The sequence below is a fragment of the Gymnoscopelus braueri genome (assembly GCF_963280865.1).
Source record: "Gymnoscopelus braueri genome assembly, chromosome: 9".
Lineage (NCBI taxonomy): Eukaryota > Metazoa > Chordata > Actinopteri > Myctophiformes > Myctophidae > Gymnoscopelus > Gymnoscopelus braueri.
Genome location: NC_137610.1, coordinates 53,780,016 through 53,799,268, shown reverse-complemented (window position 1 = coordinate 53,799,268; position 19,253 = coordinate 53,780,016). Strand labels below are relative to the sequence as shown.

Sequence of the window (19,253 nt, the reverse complement as noted above, 5' to 3'; positions counted from 1 at the left end):
CTAATGTCTAAAATTGAATCTGTACATAGGTACTGTACGCCTTTATGAAGTTAATGTTGATTGTGTGATTGGCTTTAATATCAGATTTATTTCACAGTGCTACAACAACATATGATGGACCAACAGGATACTGTGGAGGAGAAACTGGATGCTATGTCATGCTATGAAATGCGTAAGTAAACAGTAGTAGTAGTGCATGGTTTACTATTCCACTTTGTATTTCACCCATAATACCCTAGACTTCAGAGGAAGGGTTATTTATTTGTTAGACATTATGCTTTGTGTATAGACATTTTCAATTTGAATAAAACAATTACCAAAACAAAAGCCCCAGTCATGATTGTGGTAAATATAAAGTCATTTGAAAGCCATTTATTCACAGCAGTATCCCTCAGTGACTTTAGGCTGTGCTATTTATTCAATGTTTTTATTCCAGAAAGGGATTTACTGACAGCTGTCTGATATTTCTGTTTTCTTCTTCAATCCATTGGTGGTTTTGCCGTCACCAGTTCAGAAGTCTGAGAGCATTCCTAAAGACATCCGAAAGGTCAACCCTGAGTACCTGACCTTTGATTTACCCAAAACTCCCTTCATGAAAACTGACATCTTTGAAGTCTACAAGGGAGAATACAAGAAATATCCGGTGGCCATCAAAAAATACCTCTGTCCAAAGACCACTATACCAAGGTTTGCGGCACATGTTTTTAATTAATCAAATGTTTATACTATAATAATACAATATAGATTATAGGGCATAGCAGTGGCGGCCATTTCTTTCTTTCTGGGGGGGGCAGTGTCCCCAGCAAAAGTAGTCAACATAACATCCCAATCATTTTAACCATTTTATCCATTATGTTTGCCGCGCTGCAAGCTTGTATCTGCTATTTTTGAAATGTCGAAAATGTTTTAACACACATCTTCTCTTCTTGGGGTCCCTGGCACAAAATATTTGCAGAAGGGGGTCCGCGGCCAAATGCATATCAATTTGGGGGTCATTGGCATGAAAAAGTTTGAGAACCACTGCTGTAAATGAACAAAATAGATTAAGATTACTGTAAATCAGGTACAGTGTGGGGAGAGAGCGGGCCTGGCTGGGTGTTAATCTATGTATTGTATTATTTCCCTAAAAGCGAGGTGATGAGGATATTCGAGAATGAGGTCGAAACCATGAGGCGCTATGAATCACCACACATACTGCGGATGTTTGGAGTCTGTTTCCAGGGTGCTGATGGTGAGTCAATTTTATAATTTTGCTTTACTTGTTGAGAAGTATTATTGAAACCACGTCATCATCTGCTTTCAATTTTCTACTTTGCGCCTGTCTCCTATATCAGTTATTCTCAACCTGTGGGTCAGGACCCCCACATGATTTTGAGGGGATCCCCAGATGACAATAAAGTGACAATTTAAGGACTTTAAAGACCTTTTTAATAAAAATAAATAAATAAATGAAATGAATCATCAATGCATCAACCGACTATATTATAACTGGTCAAAAATTGTCCAAATTGTCAAGTAATATAAGAAAGAGGCAAATGTTGTGAAAATAGCCGATTTACAAGCTCATAACGCCTCACTTTGCGATGCATTGTGAGCTTGTAGCTTCTATTTTCACGATATTTATCTGTGGGAACCAAGTCAAACTAAATGTAATGCCTCAACTCGTACAATTCCAAGTGCTTATCAATGTGGGGTTCAAATATGATTATTTTTGGGGGTGGCAGCCTAAAAAGGTTTAGAACCACTGTTCTATATCATATGAGATTTCCTTTTCCCTGCCACTAGGTCTCATAGTGATGTAGTACTGTGAGAAGGGAAGTCTGAGAGACGTTTTGGACAACTCCAAGTTTAAACTACCTTGGGACAGGAAGGCTTGCATGTGTTTGGATGCTGCACAGGGCATCTACAGGTGAGTTCTCAGTGGAAAGTCTTTGGTAGAGAAAAACAAACCAATTAGATTCAGAATGAGTTCAATAAGTAAGAATCTGACTTGACGTTTTGACATTATACATTCCAGTGGTGTGTTCTAGGTCTTTTTACGATACGATAATACTTTATTGTCAGTTTGCACTGAAATTTGTCTTGCGACCCAACAGCCATGTATGCAACATATAACAGTACACACATTTGACATGACACAAGAAAACAACAAAATACATACATAAAGACATGCAAAGACAAGAGCAATGTCCGCCACTCAGCCTACCCCTGGCCTATAACTCCTGATTAAGCCTCAATGTCGTCTGATGGACAAAGGACCTCTTCAGTTTGACCTTATTGTATGTAGGAACACCGTATCTCCTTCCTGAAGGCAACAACCTATATTCTCCATACAAAGCATGGCTAGTGTTTGAAGTGATATTCCTTGCCAACCTTATCATACTGTTATTATACGTAGATGTATAGAGCCTCTGAAGTGGTTGTCCAACAATCTTTGAACAAATGTTCACTTGCTGCAGCAGTTGTGATTTTTAAGCTACAGACAGACATCCATACCAGGTGGGACTACAGTACTGCAGAACACTCATAATAACAGAAGTGAAAAACAAAAGAAGAATCTGTCTACTAGCACCAAAAGATCTCAGACGGCGAAGGAAATAGACTCTTTGTTTTGTTTTCTTACCCACTGATTCAATCTGGTCTTTCCATGACAAAAGGTGGTCTATTACTACTCCTAGGTATGTTTACGAACATACCTGGTTGATCTGTTCACTATGAATAGTAATGGGGGATCTGTGTATCTCTAGTGGAGCACCAAAAACAATCTCTTCTGTCTTTTTTGTGTTAATGATAAGAGCGTTGTTATCACTCCACTCCACCACCTTATTTACTCTGTGTTGGTGCAGTCCAGGATCACTGGAACTATCCAAAAGAGAAATCAAGACTGTATCATCAGAGTACTTTAGAATGTATTGGTCTGGTTTGTCAGTGCGACATTCAGACAGACATTCCTCAGTACGACAGCTGTCAGTATAAAGGGTGAAAAGTACAGCTGAGCTTACACAACCCTGGGGAGCACCAACATTAGTAGTTAATGCTGAGGAGAGGGTTTTGTTCACTTTCACCCTCTGTACTCTGTTAGATTTTATGTTTTTGGAGGGTATACGATATTTATTCCCTCCCACACTCATGTATACACTCACGCGTGGTCACTGAATGAAATCACCGCTCTATTGTTAAGTTAATGTGTGAATTACTTCAAAACTCCAATAGCCAGTGATCATTATCACCTCAAGACAATAGCCACACATAAGCCTTCACCTCATACGCCACATTATCATGAAAAAGGCTATTTAAACTGAAGTTTACATTCTTGCTGCCCCCAGCCCCTCCTCCTGCGTATCAGCTGGTACGCTTCCTCGGATGGTTACTGGAGGGTATACGATTTTCATCAAGTTTTCTTGGACGGCAGTCTACGTATATAGCGTAACATGGTAGAACACACCACTTGTACTGTACATTCAAACAAATGTTGGTGCTTCAGCGGTTCTTTGGTGATGGTGGTGGTGCCTCGTGACGCCATGTCTCAAGAGATGAGAGTCATGTCATTTAACCCATTAAGACCTGAGGCTGATTCTACAAATGCATCTGTAGTTCTAAAACTTTTTCATGTCAAGGACCCCAAAATGATATGTATTTGGCCGCGGACCCCCATCTGAAAATGTTTTGTGCCAGGGACCCCCCAGAAGAGAAGATTTGTGTAAAAAAAAATCTAAATTATTCAAGATGTTTCAAACACTTTCAAGAATTTTCTAAAATGTTCAAAAATAGCAGATGTACAAGCTCGCAGCGCGGCACAAGGTGACACGCTGTGAGCTTGTAGATCTGCTATTTTTTAATGGCCAATGCTAAAATCTAAAATGACACAGAGGCTTTCCCGGTTTTAATGGGCTAAATCAAATCACTGACTCAATATTGTTGCTGTCAGGTAGAAACCTCCTAGCAGATCCAGTAGCAGATTTTGAGCTTGTAGATCTGCTACTTTTGCTATTTATTTTTTTTGAATCCTGAAAAGTATGAACCACCCGACAGAGATTATATGTCATTCTAATAAAGCTTTTGACTTCTGCTGAATCTCTTGCCAACGGTAAAAGCAAGGATCATGGATTTAATAGCTTGCATGTGCATATTGCTTCAATGTTGTGCATCATTTGAGTTCAACAGGCTCTTCTTTTGATTGTTTGCGAACATTGAATGAAAGTGATAGAATGGATGCCCCAGATTAGCACCCATTTGCCAACAACTAATAATAGTAAAGAATCAATATTGGGATCGATAAGGAATTGGATCGATAAGGGGATTGAAATTAATAAAAAAACAATCCCCATTCCTAGTGTCCAGGCAGGGTTAAGCCACACCTTTAAAATCTCTTACAAGTTGATTCTGATAAATTACACACTGACAACTTTTGTTTCCTCTTAGATTACATCAGTCAGAAGAAGAATCCAGAGTCCATGGGAGCATCACCAGCGACAAGTTCATGGTAGCTGAAGGCTACAGAGTTAAGGTATGACACTGACAGAGTTAAATATAAAGCATATTTCATATTATATAATAAAGAAAAACATCACATGGATGCAACTGGGACGTATCATCAGTGTTGTAGCCTGGGGTCATCAGGTGTTTCGGGTCTCGCAGAGTCGCAACATACAACATACACCCTCGCCCAGGTGACCCAGCCAGGGTTGATCGAGCCCCGACTTACGTCCCAGTAGCTAAGGTCAGTCCTATATAGGGAAAGACAGGGCCACTCATTCCGCTTCTCCGGAAGTACTCTGCCGGGACTCAGGGAGGCTCTGGCACGTGGAGGGACTAGGCTCTGTGGGTTGTCTCCTGGCCGGGCTCCTCCTTCGTCTCACCAGGTCCAGGACCTGAGCGCTGCGCCAGATCCGTTGCACCGCCCCGATCCAAACATTTCCTTCTGGCGTGATGGTTCCTTGGGCCGTGGTGGTACTGCAGGCTCCACTTGCGGATTGCTTGAATGGCCCTCCTAAAGGCCTCACCGTGGGTTTGTTGGGCTTCTTCCTCACGGAAGACACAGCCTGGGGCGCCAACCCATACTGCTCCCGGGATGCCGTCTACATTCCGTTACATTAAGTTGATATGAAATTATACATTTTGCCTTGATTCATTTTGTTCACAGCTCACTACATGTATATGATCTTTAAAATTATCATAATTGTAATCTTATTCTTTCGGCTAATTGACCCTTTGTCATGTCTCTTTATGCCCATTGGTTGCTGTTGCGCTTGGTTGGACAAAATATCCTCTCTCTCTCCATCCACTGTCTACCATTGAAAAAAACATTTTGCAACTCAACATAAACAACCAGGAACCAGGGCGGGACAAGATGGAAGGAGCCTGCTGGTTGGCTGGTCAAACACCAATCAGAAGGCTGACGAGGGGTTAACCCATTAAGACCTGAGACGATTCTACAATGCCTTCTAAATCAGTAGTGATTTCTGTGCCAAGGACCCCCAAAATGATATGTATTTGGCCGCAGACCCCCCCATCTGAAAATGTTGTATGACAGCGACCCCCCAGAAGAGAAGATTTGCAACAAATGCAACACTTTCAAACCAATTTTTCAAAAATAGCAGAGTGAGCTTGTATGTCTGCTATTTTTGGGAACCGCCATTCTAAACCACGGTGCTAAATCTTAGTTTTTAGACGGGTGACGAAGTCCCGTCTCTCTAAACAGCTTTGAGGCATTTGGCCTTAGCCCCGCCCCCCTTTAAAACATTTGGGGAGTGCACGCCCACAATTCAACGTCAGAGACAGAGAGACAGAGAGAACTGCATTTCAAGGCCAGACACAGTCTGGTCAGGTCGCTAATCTGCCATGAGCGCGAGGCTGCGCTGGCCAGCGCTGTTGCCCTATCTCTGCAGTCTGCAGCCAGCGAAATTAATACATTTTACATGCACTGCTAGGTTGGATTGGATATGCTACTTGTCTTAGTTGGATTAAACCCAAACAAGTGGCTCAATATTAGCCACATATTCTTGCTAGTCAAAACCTCTCCCTCCGCTGTATAGCTCCGACAGCGGAGGGAGAGGTTCCGTAGGGGCTATGTCGTGCGCAGTAAATCAGCAGATCTACAAGCTCACAACGCGTCATGAATAGGACGCGTTGTGAGCTTATAGATCTGCTATTTACGGCATGCAACACCAAGTATGTTGTGCTCCGTTCCCCCTCTCATTAATGTATGACTTAAAGTAGCACGGATTTACCACTGTGAAGCAGAGATGGGGACTCGAGTTCGGGACTCTGGACTTTTTTTGGACAAATAAATGAATGAAATGCCCAAAAAACGTCCACTCCCCTGTCCCCTCCCGCAAAGAAACCTCCAGTGCGCGCTGCGCGGAGCTGGCTCCCAACCGGCTTCAGTCAAGCTGCTTCGTGCTGCTCATTAACGTAAACATGGAGAGGCGAGCACAACAGCTGCTGTGTGTGTGGCCGCCGCGGCCTTTCATCATAAAGTTTAAATATAAAAACTTCGAAATTAAACAAATATGTTTAGCTCAGAATCAGCTATATAACCTCAGTTATCTTGGCATATGCTTACATTTTTTATAAGATGGTCGGATCATCTGTGACAGCACGTTTAGGAAACATCTGGTTTTCATTTTGCGCCGCTGTCTCGTTAAACCCAGCTGGGTGAATATTCAACACTTCACCACGGTAAACGCTACGCTCATGTAATGTTCACTGCATTAAAAGCTGTGGTTCTCAAACCTTTTCAGGCCGTGACCCCCCAAAAGAATCATATTTGAACTGGGGATCCACATTTAGTTTGACTCGGTTCCACAGATAAATATTGTGAAAATAGCAGATCTACAAGCTCGCGAGGCATTGTGAGCTCCGTTGTGGTCCCGACCCACAGGTTGAGAACCACTGACTACAGGCAAATTACATGTCTATGTTGTCGACCACGTAATGTAATATTACAGACCTCACAGGCTTATTTGGTTTCCAAAATGCGTAGTGTCATACTCCGTCGCGCCACATTGTTTATGTGCCCAAAAGATCAGATCTGTAAGCTGTCGACACGCCATGACGCAGCGCGTGGATAGCTTGTTATCTGTTGTCTGTTATTTTGGGTAGGTAGGCGACGGCACATTACGCGCGGTAGCAATGTATCTGGGTTTGAAGAGGCTATGATTGATGTAAACTTACTGTAAGTTACAGTAGCCTACTAGATTATAGCTGGCAGTTGTCACACTAGTGTAGCTCTGTTCGGGATTATTGCACAAAGGTGGATGATGAAAAAGTTGCACTTTGTGAACGGGGACAATAGCCTACTTGGATATAACTGCGTCACTTCAGAGGAAAGTAAATGGAGCTACTTACTTCAGAGATGTTTACACACCCCTGGAATCCATTAGAATGGTGGAAATGGAACGTAAACGATAACAGCCAACGTGAGTACATATCTTTCCTGAAACTGGCCGATGTATAGCCATATGCATTGCTACTGTATGTGACTGTGTACCACCGCCCGGCCGGGTCGGTCGGGGGAGGTCCGTGTTGTAGGAGCGTTGTCGTTACGCTCAAGAGACATCACAGCAGTGTGCACTAGATGTAGGCTATACCCAAACACGTTGACATGCCAATCTTCCTTAATAAAACATATGTAGACTAACTAGCAGGCTGGTCGGCTGTGTGTGAGCCTGTGCCTTCCGCAGTTGAGCTGCGCTATAAGACGCAAAGGAGCCTAAAGAATGTATCCTACTACTATTTTGATAAACATTCATTCTGTGCATTTCTCACTTTGGGTTGGGTTTGTGGACCATCATAACTGTATTTCAGCCTTAGGCTACATTGTATAAATGAATAAATAAATTAAGAAATTAAGGAAAAAAAACTTTTAAAAAACTTAGTAAAACTTAAACTCCTCTCTCACACTCTTCTCCACTGCCCATGTCCCGCCTCCCCGCGTTGTGACTGTCATGTAAGCATGTAGGAGCTCGGCTAATCAGAGGCAATAACGTAGGACGCGCAGCTTGTCAGTCACAACCCCCCAGTTCGCCCTGGAATGTCACCAGTAAAGCTTACCCGCTTGCTTCACATGTTAACTAGGTGTCCGGAGTATTTGTGCAATATATTAGTCCATATTTTTCAATTAAGAAGTGTTTAAATCCCGTCTGTGACCGATTCTGTCGGAAGTTCCCAATGGGCAGTACTGACGGGCGCATCCGGTGAAAGCCGGAATTACAATCAATGTAAACAGGAATTAAACGAGGGGGGGAAATGGCGTTCGTCCACAGACGGGATTAAAACACTTCTTTATTGAAAAATATGGACTAATACATTGCACAAATACTCCGGACACCTAGTTAACATTTGGGGCAAGCGGGTAAGCACCTTATATTTTGCATTTGTACATGTTTGGAGAAAGAAATATCAAATAAAAAAAACAGCCAATTACTCGAAAAAAAAAGTTCTAATCTTGTGCCATCGAACGAAGCTTCGAATACACACACCGTATATCTACTGTAGGTGTGCCCTGGGATCTTTTGGCTATGCCAGGTGTGCCTTGGCACCAAAAAGGTTGAGAAACACAAGAATCAATATATCAACCTATAACTGTTATTGGTTGATATATTGATTCTTGTACCACACCTCCTCAAGTCCATCTGTGCTTATTACCAAGATGTTTTACTGTACCAATTCTTAATAGTTAAATATTGCAATAGATCCCAATCAATTGTAATGTAAACATTACAAATGTAATAACACATTCTAAACAACTTCTTATCAGGTAACAACTACATATTCTTGTAACTCATGTCTTGCATTACCAATGCTGGCCAAAATCAATCAACTACATGGCAGAAAACACAAGCATCACACATCCCACTACCCACTACATGCCTGACCTCGCAAAAAAAAAAGAAATCCCACAGACGTACAGGGACTGACCTGTTTCACACTGTCACCCGTCTACACATGACATCTCAATGTTAATATAGCTAGTAAATTCTTAGTCCATCAAATCCATCAGTCACTGCTACCAACACCTTTTTCTGTATTTCCTATGGTTATTATTTTATTGTATTATCATTCATTGGTTGGTTGTCTGTTTTGTCACTAGCTGGGTGGTTTGGAGCTGGCAGAAACAGAGACGTCCTTGAGAAGGAACCCTAAGGGCCAAAAGAAGAGCTCCCTGCGCTACCGATCACCTGAACAGCTGGACAGTGTCAACCATCCATACTGCAAGATATGTGAGATTTACAGGTCAGTCCTCTACAGTAATAAGAATAATAACATAATATAAAACATTCAAACAAATAAAATGCATAAATACAATAAAGTTCAGAGCAATTAACTCTAATTGGACTTAGAGCCAATTACTGAAATGAATGAATGAATGAACCAAACCACACTGTATTTTTCTTTTCTTTTCCCAGTCTTGGAATGGTCCTGTGGGAAATCGCAACCCGTATGAACCCCCTTGACGGTGTGTGTCCTGAAAACAGTGGTTAACGCAGACTGTACCTTTCTTGCACTTTTTCTTTACACTTTGTATGTATTTTATAACAATTTCTCTCATAACAGATTGTACCACAAATCTCCACATTTTTAAGAGAGTGTGTGAGGACAAGCGAGTGCTAGAACCACTTCCTGATGACTGCCCTAAACAGCTGGGACAACTGATCAATGCCTGTCGTGGGTATGATGCTTCTCAAAGACCAACAATTGGAGGTAATTGTGTTTATCTGCTTTCGGACCCGGGTTGAGTGTTATCCCAAGGAAGACAGAGTAGAGTAGACCAATGTGAAAAGAAAGATAGTAGAACCTGGGTGTGCCCAATCTGGGAACCCAAAAGGTTACTTACACTGCCTTAAACACTACTGTTTAAGGCAGTGGTGCTGACAGATGCTGCTGTTAGCAGAATCTGTCTTGAGAGATTAGGGTGTGCCTAACCCCAGGTATGATCTGATCAAATTGTTAAAACACCAATAGATGTTGGCTTGGCCAAACTCAACTCTTCAAACTAACTATGCCAATGGGGTGAAGATTCTCAGCCCCCGGTAGAATTCATCCCGGCTTGTCTACTCACTCCAGGCCAAAAATGCAAGTGCATGGCTAAATGCATTAAAATGACATTTTATCAATAACAGCAGTTTTATCTCTCTAACCCTAACCTCATTGGTCACTGTCGCTACCTCTTTGGTCATTTCAACTTTTGGTGTAGTCGTAAACATCCCAAACAAATACATTATATTTCTCTCTATTCTACAGTGCTGGTGGACAAGCTACGCCAGGTGGTGGAGCAGTTGGAGGAGGGGTAAGAAGCCAACAGGTGTTCTCAGAAGAAGGAACAGCATGGTGTTTAAGCACGGATGTATATTGTACCATGTGTAAAGGTCATTTCAGACGGGAAGCGGCCGACGCGCCTATGTAATTCATTTTCAATGAGGGGTGGGCGATTATTTGGGATATGTGGAGTTGAGGGGCGGTGAGGCGAGCGAGTTTGTGCACACGCGTGCGGGCGGCAAGAGCTGGATTGTGGTGAGCTTTCCTTTTCCCCGCACTGGACAAAACAATGATAACATCGCGATCCCCGCTGATCCAAGCGGTAACGTCCGCCCCCACAGCACCCCATCTTTATAGTTCAGGACATAAAAGTCTTGTCACTGTTCGACCACCACTCATATGCATATTATTTCAATAAAAAAAAAATCTTAAGGTATTCAGACGGAGATGGAAAGAGGGAAATAGATCTCCGATCTCAGTGGTGCTTGTGCTGAAACTTTACTCATGCAATAAGCTACAATAAGGATAATCTGATAAACCACATGAACCCCAGCTTACGTATTCTGGGGGAACATAAACCAAACATTGCCAATCTAGCTCACAGTTACAACGCGTCGCGTTCCGACGTGCTGTGAGCTCATAGATTGGCAATGTTTGGTCTTTTTAGTCTCATATATCTTAATAATAAGTCAACTTTTCCGAGGGCGAGTGTCCTTCTGATGGATTTTTCTTGGCTGTCAATGTTTCTATCGTCCATGAAATAGCTCTGAAAGTGATCCAAACGACCGTGTATGATGTAACTATGAGGCAGATCAATCAGTTTTCCCCCAATGGGGCGTTCCTGGGCGTTCCCGTCTATCTCCGTGTGTATCTATCGAGTCTGATACTACACCTCCTGAATGCTATAGAGTCTGGAACTACACCTCCTGAATGCTATATAGGCCCCGTTTACACAGCAACGGTCTCTAGTGAAAACGGCAAAATAAAATATCAGATGTGCCATCCGTTTACACAGGAACGGCGTTTTGGGGGCTTGAATCTGCAACTAAGTGAAACCACCTTACAGGATGGAAATCTTGACGTGCAACCTCACGTCTCCATCTAAACGTGCAATACAGGGGAATCCGCAAAAGTGTGATGTTATGTTTCACGTTGGCCCTTGTACAGAGCCGTAGAACCACTATTGCCAGATCCTGTGAGAGAAATAAGCAGCCAGTTCTATGAAAACGAGCCCAAAAGAAGCGACTAGGCTACATGAGCACTACATTGGCTATTTGAAAATAGCCTCACAAAGCGTTGCATTCGCGACGCTTTGTGAGCTTGTAGATCGGCTATTTTCAAAAAGATCTTGAAAAGAAAAAGTGAAATAATATTTGGAATATATCTATATTACAATTGGCAGACTTGCTGAACCAGGGAAGACTTGCTGAACCAGGGAACGAAAAACAGGGAACGAAAAAATAAAAAACTGCGCACTGCGCATGCGTATGCACCGCTGTTGCCAGATCGTGCGCGAGCAACAAGCAACCAGCTTCATGAAAAAACACAAAGCTGCGCACTGCGCACTGCGCATGCGTCGACGCACTTTCTCTAACCAATTTACACCCACTTCACGCTTACAACACCTGGACATGGCAACCCAACCTCACTCTCCGAGCGTATCAGCGTCGTCGCTCATCGTTCTGTGATTGACAGCAAAAGTTGGCCAATCAGGTGGCTCCGAGTGCAGCCGACAAAAGACGAACGGCAGCCATTGTTGTTTGTGCGAGTCAGGGTGCGAGTGCCTTCACTTCTTACTTTCGCTTATAAAACGCTCTCAAACTTCTTCTTTGAGGCACGGAATTCACTTATAACATATCGTTTGGATAGAATTTAGTTGTTTCACTTCATATGTGTGGTCAATTAATCATGACAGAGCCTATTTAAAAATAAAAATTCAGGGAACCGGCAGGGGCGGCCAGTCACACGCATGTATCCCAATAAGTCAACCTATTTTGGGCATGGCCATCTCAAAAGTCCTGTTGCGTCACATTAGTCGCGGAAACGCACCAGAGACGGGGAGAGAGTGACACCACGCACGTCTCTGTGTGTGTGTGTGTGTGTGTGTGTGTGTGTGTGTGTGTGTGTGTGTGGTGGGGGTGGGGCGGGGGGGACAGCCATGCGCGCACACAGGGAGAGAGGGGGAGAGAGAGGGAGGGTGGGAGAGAAAGAATAGTGAGCCAAACACAGCGACAGAATTTTCGCTGACGGACCGAGAGAGACAGAGAGACATAGAGGGAGAGAGAGAGAAAGGAAGAGAGGGAGGGAGGGAAAGAGAGAGAGAGGGAACGAGGGAGGGAGAGAGAGGAAGACAGGGAGAGAGAGAGGGCCAGAGGGGAGAGAGAGAGAGACAAGGAGATGGAGAGAGAGGGAGGACGGCAGGACGCGATGCGTTGTTAAAAATTTAAAAACTTTTTTGGGGGAAATTTTTATCCCACGATTTTTGAACCCCAAAATAAGCGAGCCCTCGCCCTCGCGACCATCTGGGTATTTTTTATTTATTTTTTTATCCCATGATTTTTTACCCCCAAACGATATTTTCTTTGGGGGGGTTAGGGGGGGTGGTAGGGGGGGGGGGGGGTACCATGCTGCACTGGTGTATGTAAATAAAGGAAGTAGAACGGAAGTGGTTCTACACATGCGTGACTGGTCTATATGGCAGCGAGTCACGCGCCACCTAGCCACCTAGCATGCGCACATTGTTTTAAATCACTGTTTGCGTCTCCGTGTAAATGCAAAATTAAAAGTGACAACGCGCCGTGACGGTACTTTGTCGTTTTCTGTTTTGATCGTTGCCGTGTAAACGTGGCCATAGAGTATGGAGAGAATCCGAACATGGAAGCTGGCATCTGTTCATCATTTCCGTTCACAAATATATATAATAAAATATCTTTACATTTTATTTTTTAATTTCCATTTCTGCTAAGCAGCAAGCTATTATGCTTAGATGATTTTGATTTATATTAGGATACAAATTTGCGCGACTGTAAAGATGAAACGAAGCGGGGAGGAGGCTTCATCTTCTAGACCATCTTCTAGTGTTGCCAATGATACTAATGAAGGCTCTGTTCCATTCTGCTCAAACATTGTTTATGTTGGCTCACTGGAAACACTCTGCTACACCAGTGGGTCTCAAAGTGTGGGATTTTATGTCTTGTCTCTTTGATTCTCAGTGTGTTGGTGAGCAGGGTAACACCCATGTCAACAGGAAACCCAGCTGAGGACAGTGAGGACCTGGTGGCTGCTGCTCAGAACAGAGAAAGGAACATGTATGAGTCAGCTGACAGCAGTGTAAGAACCTGATGGTCTCTCCATGACATTTATGTATATGTTCTAATGACTACATGAGCTCCAATGTAGCAGTCCCAAATACATGTGTAAGATTTAGCTGTTGATACAGTGACATAAAAAACTTATAATAAATAAAACATGCCACAACATAGGGATGCCAGGCTAACCACATGAACTATTCTGAGGTGAACATTTAGCAAGAGTAGATGAAGATCAGCTATTTTGGGCAAACCGATTTGGTGTTGTGTAAATAAAGCATTAGACCTAGTACAGAGCCCTCAACTAAGCAAACAGGGTTTAAGTGGTTAATTTGGTTTAATATGCAAATAACATTGCCAACAAAATGTGGAACATTACATTATTTATGCAAATTTACCAATATGTGATTATATATATTCATATATATTCAGCATATTCCATATTCAGACATTTATTTTAGTCTAAACTCCTCTTGGAGTTGAGGAGGAATACCAAACCGGTCGCCCCTAAACACGGTCGCCACGGATCGCAACGAACGGTCGCCCCCCAGAAAGGTCGCCCCCAGAGGTTAAGTCCCGTCGCCCCCACAAACCGTTCCATGTATTTCTGCACAGAGGGGAATTACAATAATTAGTTTTTCTGTCTTTTTCTTCTTCTGTGCAGTTTTTTTTTACACCCCTCCTCAGAGGTTATTATCGTTTAGCATTTTTCATTATTTTTATCAATTGTAAAGAGGTGGTCTTTAGTAAATCTATATTTATGTTTATTTATATTATCCATGATTTGATTTACCTTTTTTCTGTTCTGTTTTTTAGGGAACTGTTCCTTTGCCTGGTGAGATGGAGGTCCATGCTGTTACAGCTGGTAAGACGGAGGACCATCCTGCCTCTCCACATCCCTCGCTGGAGCTCCAACATGAACCTGATTCATGCTTCAGTGGTTTGATGACAGAAGAATCCATCTCCCTGCCTCATTTTCACAGTTTAACCTCACTGACACAAATTCCATGTGCAGAGAACACGGCAAGTCTCAGAGCAAAGCGGTCCAACAGCTTAAATGATGTTTCACTACTCGACAAAACACTAAAGATTACACCTGACATCGTTGTTGCAGAAAAAAAGGAAAAGTACAGGTTCTTCTGCACCCAAGCAGGACTGTTGTACCAGTGTAGCGAGACCGGCCTGGTGTCTAAGATGGAGACAGAGGGTGATGTGACTTACAGGACTGTCCCTTGGAACTCTATACCCCAGCTTGGCAAGCATGGCAAGAGGCCTGCAGGACCACTGTTTGACATCAAATGTCCTCAGATGTCTGTCTGTCAGCTACACTTTCCACATTGTGAGATCCTCTCCATGGATGGAGCCAATTCCCTGTCTGTTGTCCATGTGACGGAGGAAGGCATTGAGCTGATCAAACCCCATTTGATCACAGAAAGTCACGTCATCATAAATGTAACTACATTTTCTATATTTGGCCTCATCACCAACATGTTCTCCACGCCCAAACCTATCCAGACACACATGTCCTTGTTTTATTCACCACCGATGGATGATGGCGACCCCATATCGACCCTGAACGTATTGCTGCTGCCTGGGAACGTTGTGCTGGATGAAGTGATAAGTAAAAGGAGGAAGAGAAGGGAGGAAGGAGGAAACAGAGAAGAGATTTACATTGAGAAGCCTCCTTGTGAACTGATCCCAAACAAAGAATATGCCCTCTACATTGCCTCTCCAGATGACGCCATCAGAATTAAACCGAATAAGTCAAAATTTAAAGTCGACGAATCGTCCTATCACAATTACGTCTCAACATTTCAGGTGACGCTAAAGAGGAGGATGAAGAGTGTTGAGCTGCTTCTGAGAGACAGCAACACCTCCGTCTGTGAGTGGGAAGACTGTGTGGACTTCCCAGCACCTGCTATAAGGAGACAACTAAGCCAACAGGTTCAGAGCACAGCGAGTCATGCAGCAAAAGACAGACTGTGTTCTGTACGGAGCAGCTTAATCGACAGCGTTTCAGATGCCAGTCTCAACGTCCTCCTGGACAAACTGTTTGAGGAGGAGGTGATAAATGATGCAGAGCGGGAGACGGCCACTGGGATGAAGATGAGAAATGAAAAGGCACGCTTTGTCATTGACACGGTGAGGCACAAAGGACCTGATGCAAGTTCAAGCATGATCAGGATTCTGTGTGATCTGGACACGTGCCTCTCCAAACAGCTTGGGTTGATGTAAAACTGGACTGATGTACTGAAAATACCTTCAGAAAAACGGGGGGGGGGGGGGCAATATATGCAATGTGCAATATGCACAATAAGCCATAGCAACAGAATAGATTGAATTTGAAAGAAAGAGGCCCATGCCATACCCATTAACAAGTGAGCATTGGAAACAGCTGAGCAGATTGCTGAGAGATTGTGAATATTGTAGTCCAACTCTTTTTAACCCAGGTTTGATAAATCAGTACATTAAAACCGGAAAATGTGACCCAAAGAATATCGCAGCGAGTCACGGTACCTAGCCCACAAACTGGAATTTCTGACTTTAAAGTGGGCGGCAGTTGAAAAGTTTAGTGATTACCTGTACGGAAGCCAGTTCACTGTTGTGACCGACACTAATCCCCTAACGTATATTCTTACCACTGCAAAACTAGATGCCACTAGCTACAGATGGCTAGCAGCCCTGTCCACTTTTGACTTCAAACATATAACAGACGAATACAGCAACAGTGATGGAGCTCTAACTCTGGTGCAGTCACTAGCAATTTCGCCTGATGATGATGACCAGATGACTTTGTGAACGAGGAACAGCATGGTGGTCTATCTCCCCTTCCTCACCTGTCTGAAACAGATATCGGAGACTTACAGCAAGCTGACCCCTGTCTCAGGGAAGTCATAGCCCACATTGAAAGTGGAGAAAAAGTCCCTCCAACAGTCAGAAAAGAGCTCCCTGATATTCCATTCCTTCTATTCCTAAGTGAGTGGAATCGACTAGAACTGCGCAATCAAGTTCTGTATCGAAGACGGCAAGACAACGCCTGTGTCACTTATCAGCTTGTCTTACCTGAAGAGCTCCAAGCTGTTGTTCTGCAAAGTCTTCACAATGATATGGGTCACTTAGGTATTGAGCATACCCTAGACTTGGTCAGAACAAGAGGCCAGTAGAGGCCGAAGATGACAGCTGACGTTGACAGAAAAATCAAGACCTGTGACCGGTGCGTCCGAAGAAAAACACCACCAGAAAAAGTTGCACCATTGGTCAACATAATATCCACCAGACCCCTAGAGCTTGTCTCTATCGACTTCTTGTCGATAGACCCTGACAGAAGTAATACAAAAGATGTCCTAGTGATAACAGACCATTTTACGAAATACGCTGTTGCCATCCCAACACCAAACCAGAAGGCCCAGACGGTTGCAAAATGTCTCTGGGATAACTACATAGTCCATTGCCAAATCCCTGAACGCTTGCATAGCGACCAAGGACTGGACTTTGAGTTGCATACTATCAAGGAACTATGCAAGGTTGCTGGTATCCGTACCTTTAATGCCCAAAAGATATCAGAAAAGAACAAGATTTGACAGACACATAACCGCTTCTAGGCTAGAAGCTGGTGACAGAGTGTTGGTGAGAGCTGTCCGCCTTTGCGGTAAGCACAAGCTTGCTGATAAATGGGAGTCAGCCATATACAGTATGTGGTGGTGAAGCAAGCTGGAGATGTCCCAGTGGACCAGAGAACAAAGATGGTCCTCTGCAAACTCTCCATAGAGACCTTCTACTCCCATGTGGATCTCTCCCACTGACTGAAGAGAAGCATGATTTGCTAAAACCACAAAGGCCAAGAACATGGAAGTCTGCTCAAGAACCTGTAGATGTGAGTGTACACTCAGACTCTGAGGATGAAATTCCTTATGAGTTGTTCAGAGAGCAGCCTGCTATGGGAAACACAAGATTTACAACCATCTATGAAATCCCCAGAGCAAACGACTGCCCTGAGCCAATCTTTCAAGATAAAACTACCTGACAATGACCTACTTGATGTTGCTCCAGAAGAAGATGGTGACCTACCTGCTGATAATCCAGTGAGTGAAGATCACTTACCTGATGTTGCTCCAGGAGGAGAAGATCACTTAACTGATGATGCCCTAGGGCCTAGTGGGTGAAGAGTACCTACCTGATAACCTACCTGATCACTCACACAGTACTGAAGTGAGAGACTTACCTGATGTTCCGCAAGCCACTTCTGGTGATGAATACTTACCTTCTACTGCTGATGAGATACTTGAAAAAGAGAAAAACATGAAAGAACCTACCGAAGTATACTTACCGATGAATGTCCAAGAGTCTCCTGAAGAGGAACCTCCTACCGATGAAACTTTGCAAACTCCTACAAAGGATGTCCCTGTGGAAGAAAGGGAAACCGAAGTTGACAATGTTCCAGTGGCAACTGATGATGCAGTACCAACTGAAGACGTTGAAACTGATGGACAAGCCAGTGCTGTCCGACGTTCAATGAGGAACAGAGGAGAACCTGAAAGATTTCAGTATTCAACTCCTGGCAACCCACTGATATCCGTTGTCCAGTCCAGCACCGTTGTCCAGTCCAGCACCACTTTCACTGAAGCCTTAATGGAAACAAAGACTAAGACACTTACCTCAGCCCATCCCTTAAACCTGTTACCAAGCAGCTGTTCCAATGCACAGGGATGAGCATAGCTTCAGGGGGGAGGGTGTAACCCAGGTTTGATAAATCAATACATTAAAACCTGAAAATGTAAAAAATAATTGGCTACTCTAAATTTGTAAAAAAAAAAAAAAAAAGGAAAATGTGTCCCAAAGAAAATGTGTCACCATATTAATTATAAGAAAATATATTTAAGATAATCTGTCAAGATACAAAAGGGTTAAACATGTATGATTATGCCCAGTGAGAAAACTAAGCAGAAAAAACGTCAACTAAGTTAACCACTTATTTTGAAAATGTGTACTAATTTTGAACATGACACTTCCTGTTGAAATCAGCCAAGTCCTGTGTGTAGAGCATGTCACTTCCTCTTGAGCTACATGAGAGACAGAGACAGCAGCTACAGTGTGGAGCGACAAGCCACCATCTTGTATAAAAGTGATCAAAATTGATAAAATTCAAGCTAAAACCAGTCCAGCAACTGTTTTATGCTGAAACCACTCTTCTGGGTGCAGCCAGAGAGCCCTGACATCAATGTTTGATGTTAGAGGAGAGATGCCAGCATGGTCAGGTTTTTTGGAACCGCTTGGAGTTTGATTCAGCTTGGACACCTGTGATGTTCGATGGCGAGCTAAACCTACGGAGATGAAGATCAGATCAACTAACAATTGCATGCAGAAGACTGAAGATTGAATCCACTGACTGTCTCGATACACACGTATCCATCCAACTCACTCTACAGTGTGGTAGGACAAATCCAACCTCCACTGCACAGCCAACACGCATACCACTTTTTGTATTTCAAAAAGGTTCAAAAGTATTTGTATGAGTATGTTTTTTTTAATATTTTTTCAATGTCATTCTCTGCTCTTTATTGTTATTAAAAGGAAGAGGTGCAGTTCATACCTTCCAAAGAGTAAAACTGTGCAGTGGTGCTCATTCTGATTCTGGTGTCATTAATGGTAACTGCTCCATAGTCGATCCTAGCAACTTCTGGTCAC

At 43.2% G+C, this 19,253-nt stretch overlaps 1 pseudogene across 1 annotated transcript in view; it reads left to right on the top strand.

The window, feature by feature from the left end:
* Positions 1–19,253, top strand: part of LOC308091619 (mixed lineage kinase domain-like protein) — a 61,169-nt pseudogene that overhangs the window by 25,578 nt on the left and 16,338 nt on the right. Inside the window, exons 5-11 of the transcript XR_013935103.1 lie at positions 98–172; positions 510–687; positions 1,131–1,231; positions 1,786–1,909; positions 4,423–4,507; positions 9,095–9,237; positions 9,411–9,460. The product of XR_013935103.1 is annotated as a mixed lineage kinase domain-like protein (transcript). The remainder of the gene's footprint in view (positions 1–97; positions 173–509; positions 688–1,130; positions 1,232–1,785; positions 1,910–4,422; positions 4,508–9,094; positions 9,238–9,410; positions 9,461–19,253) is intronic.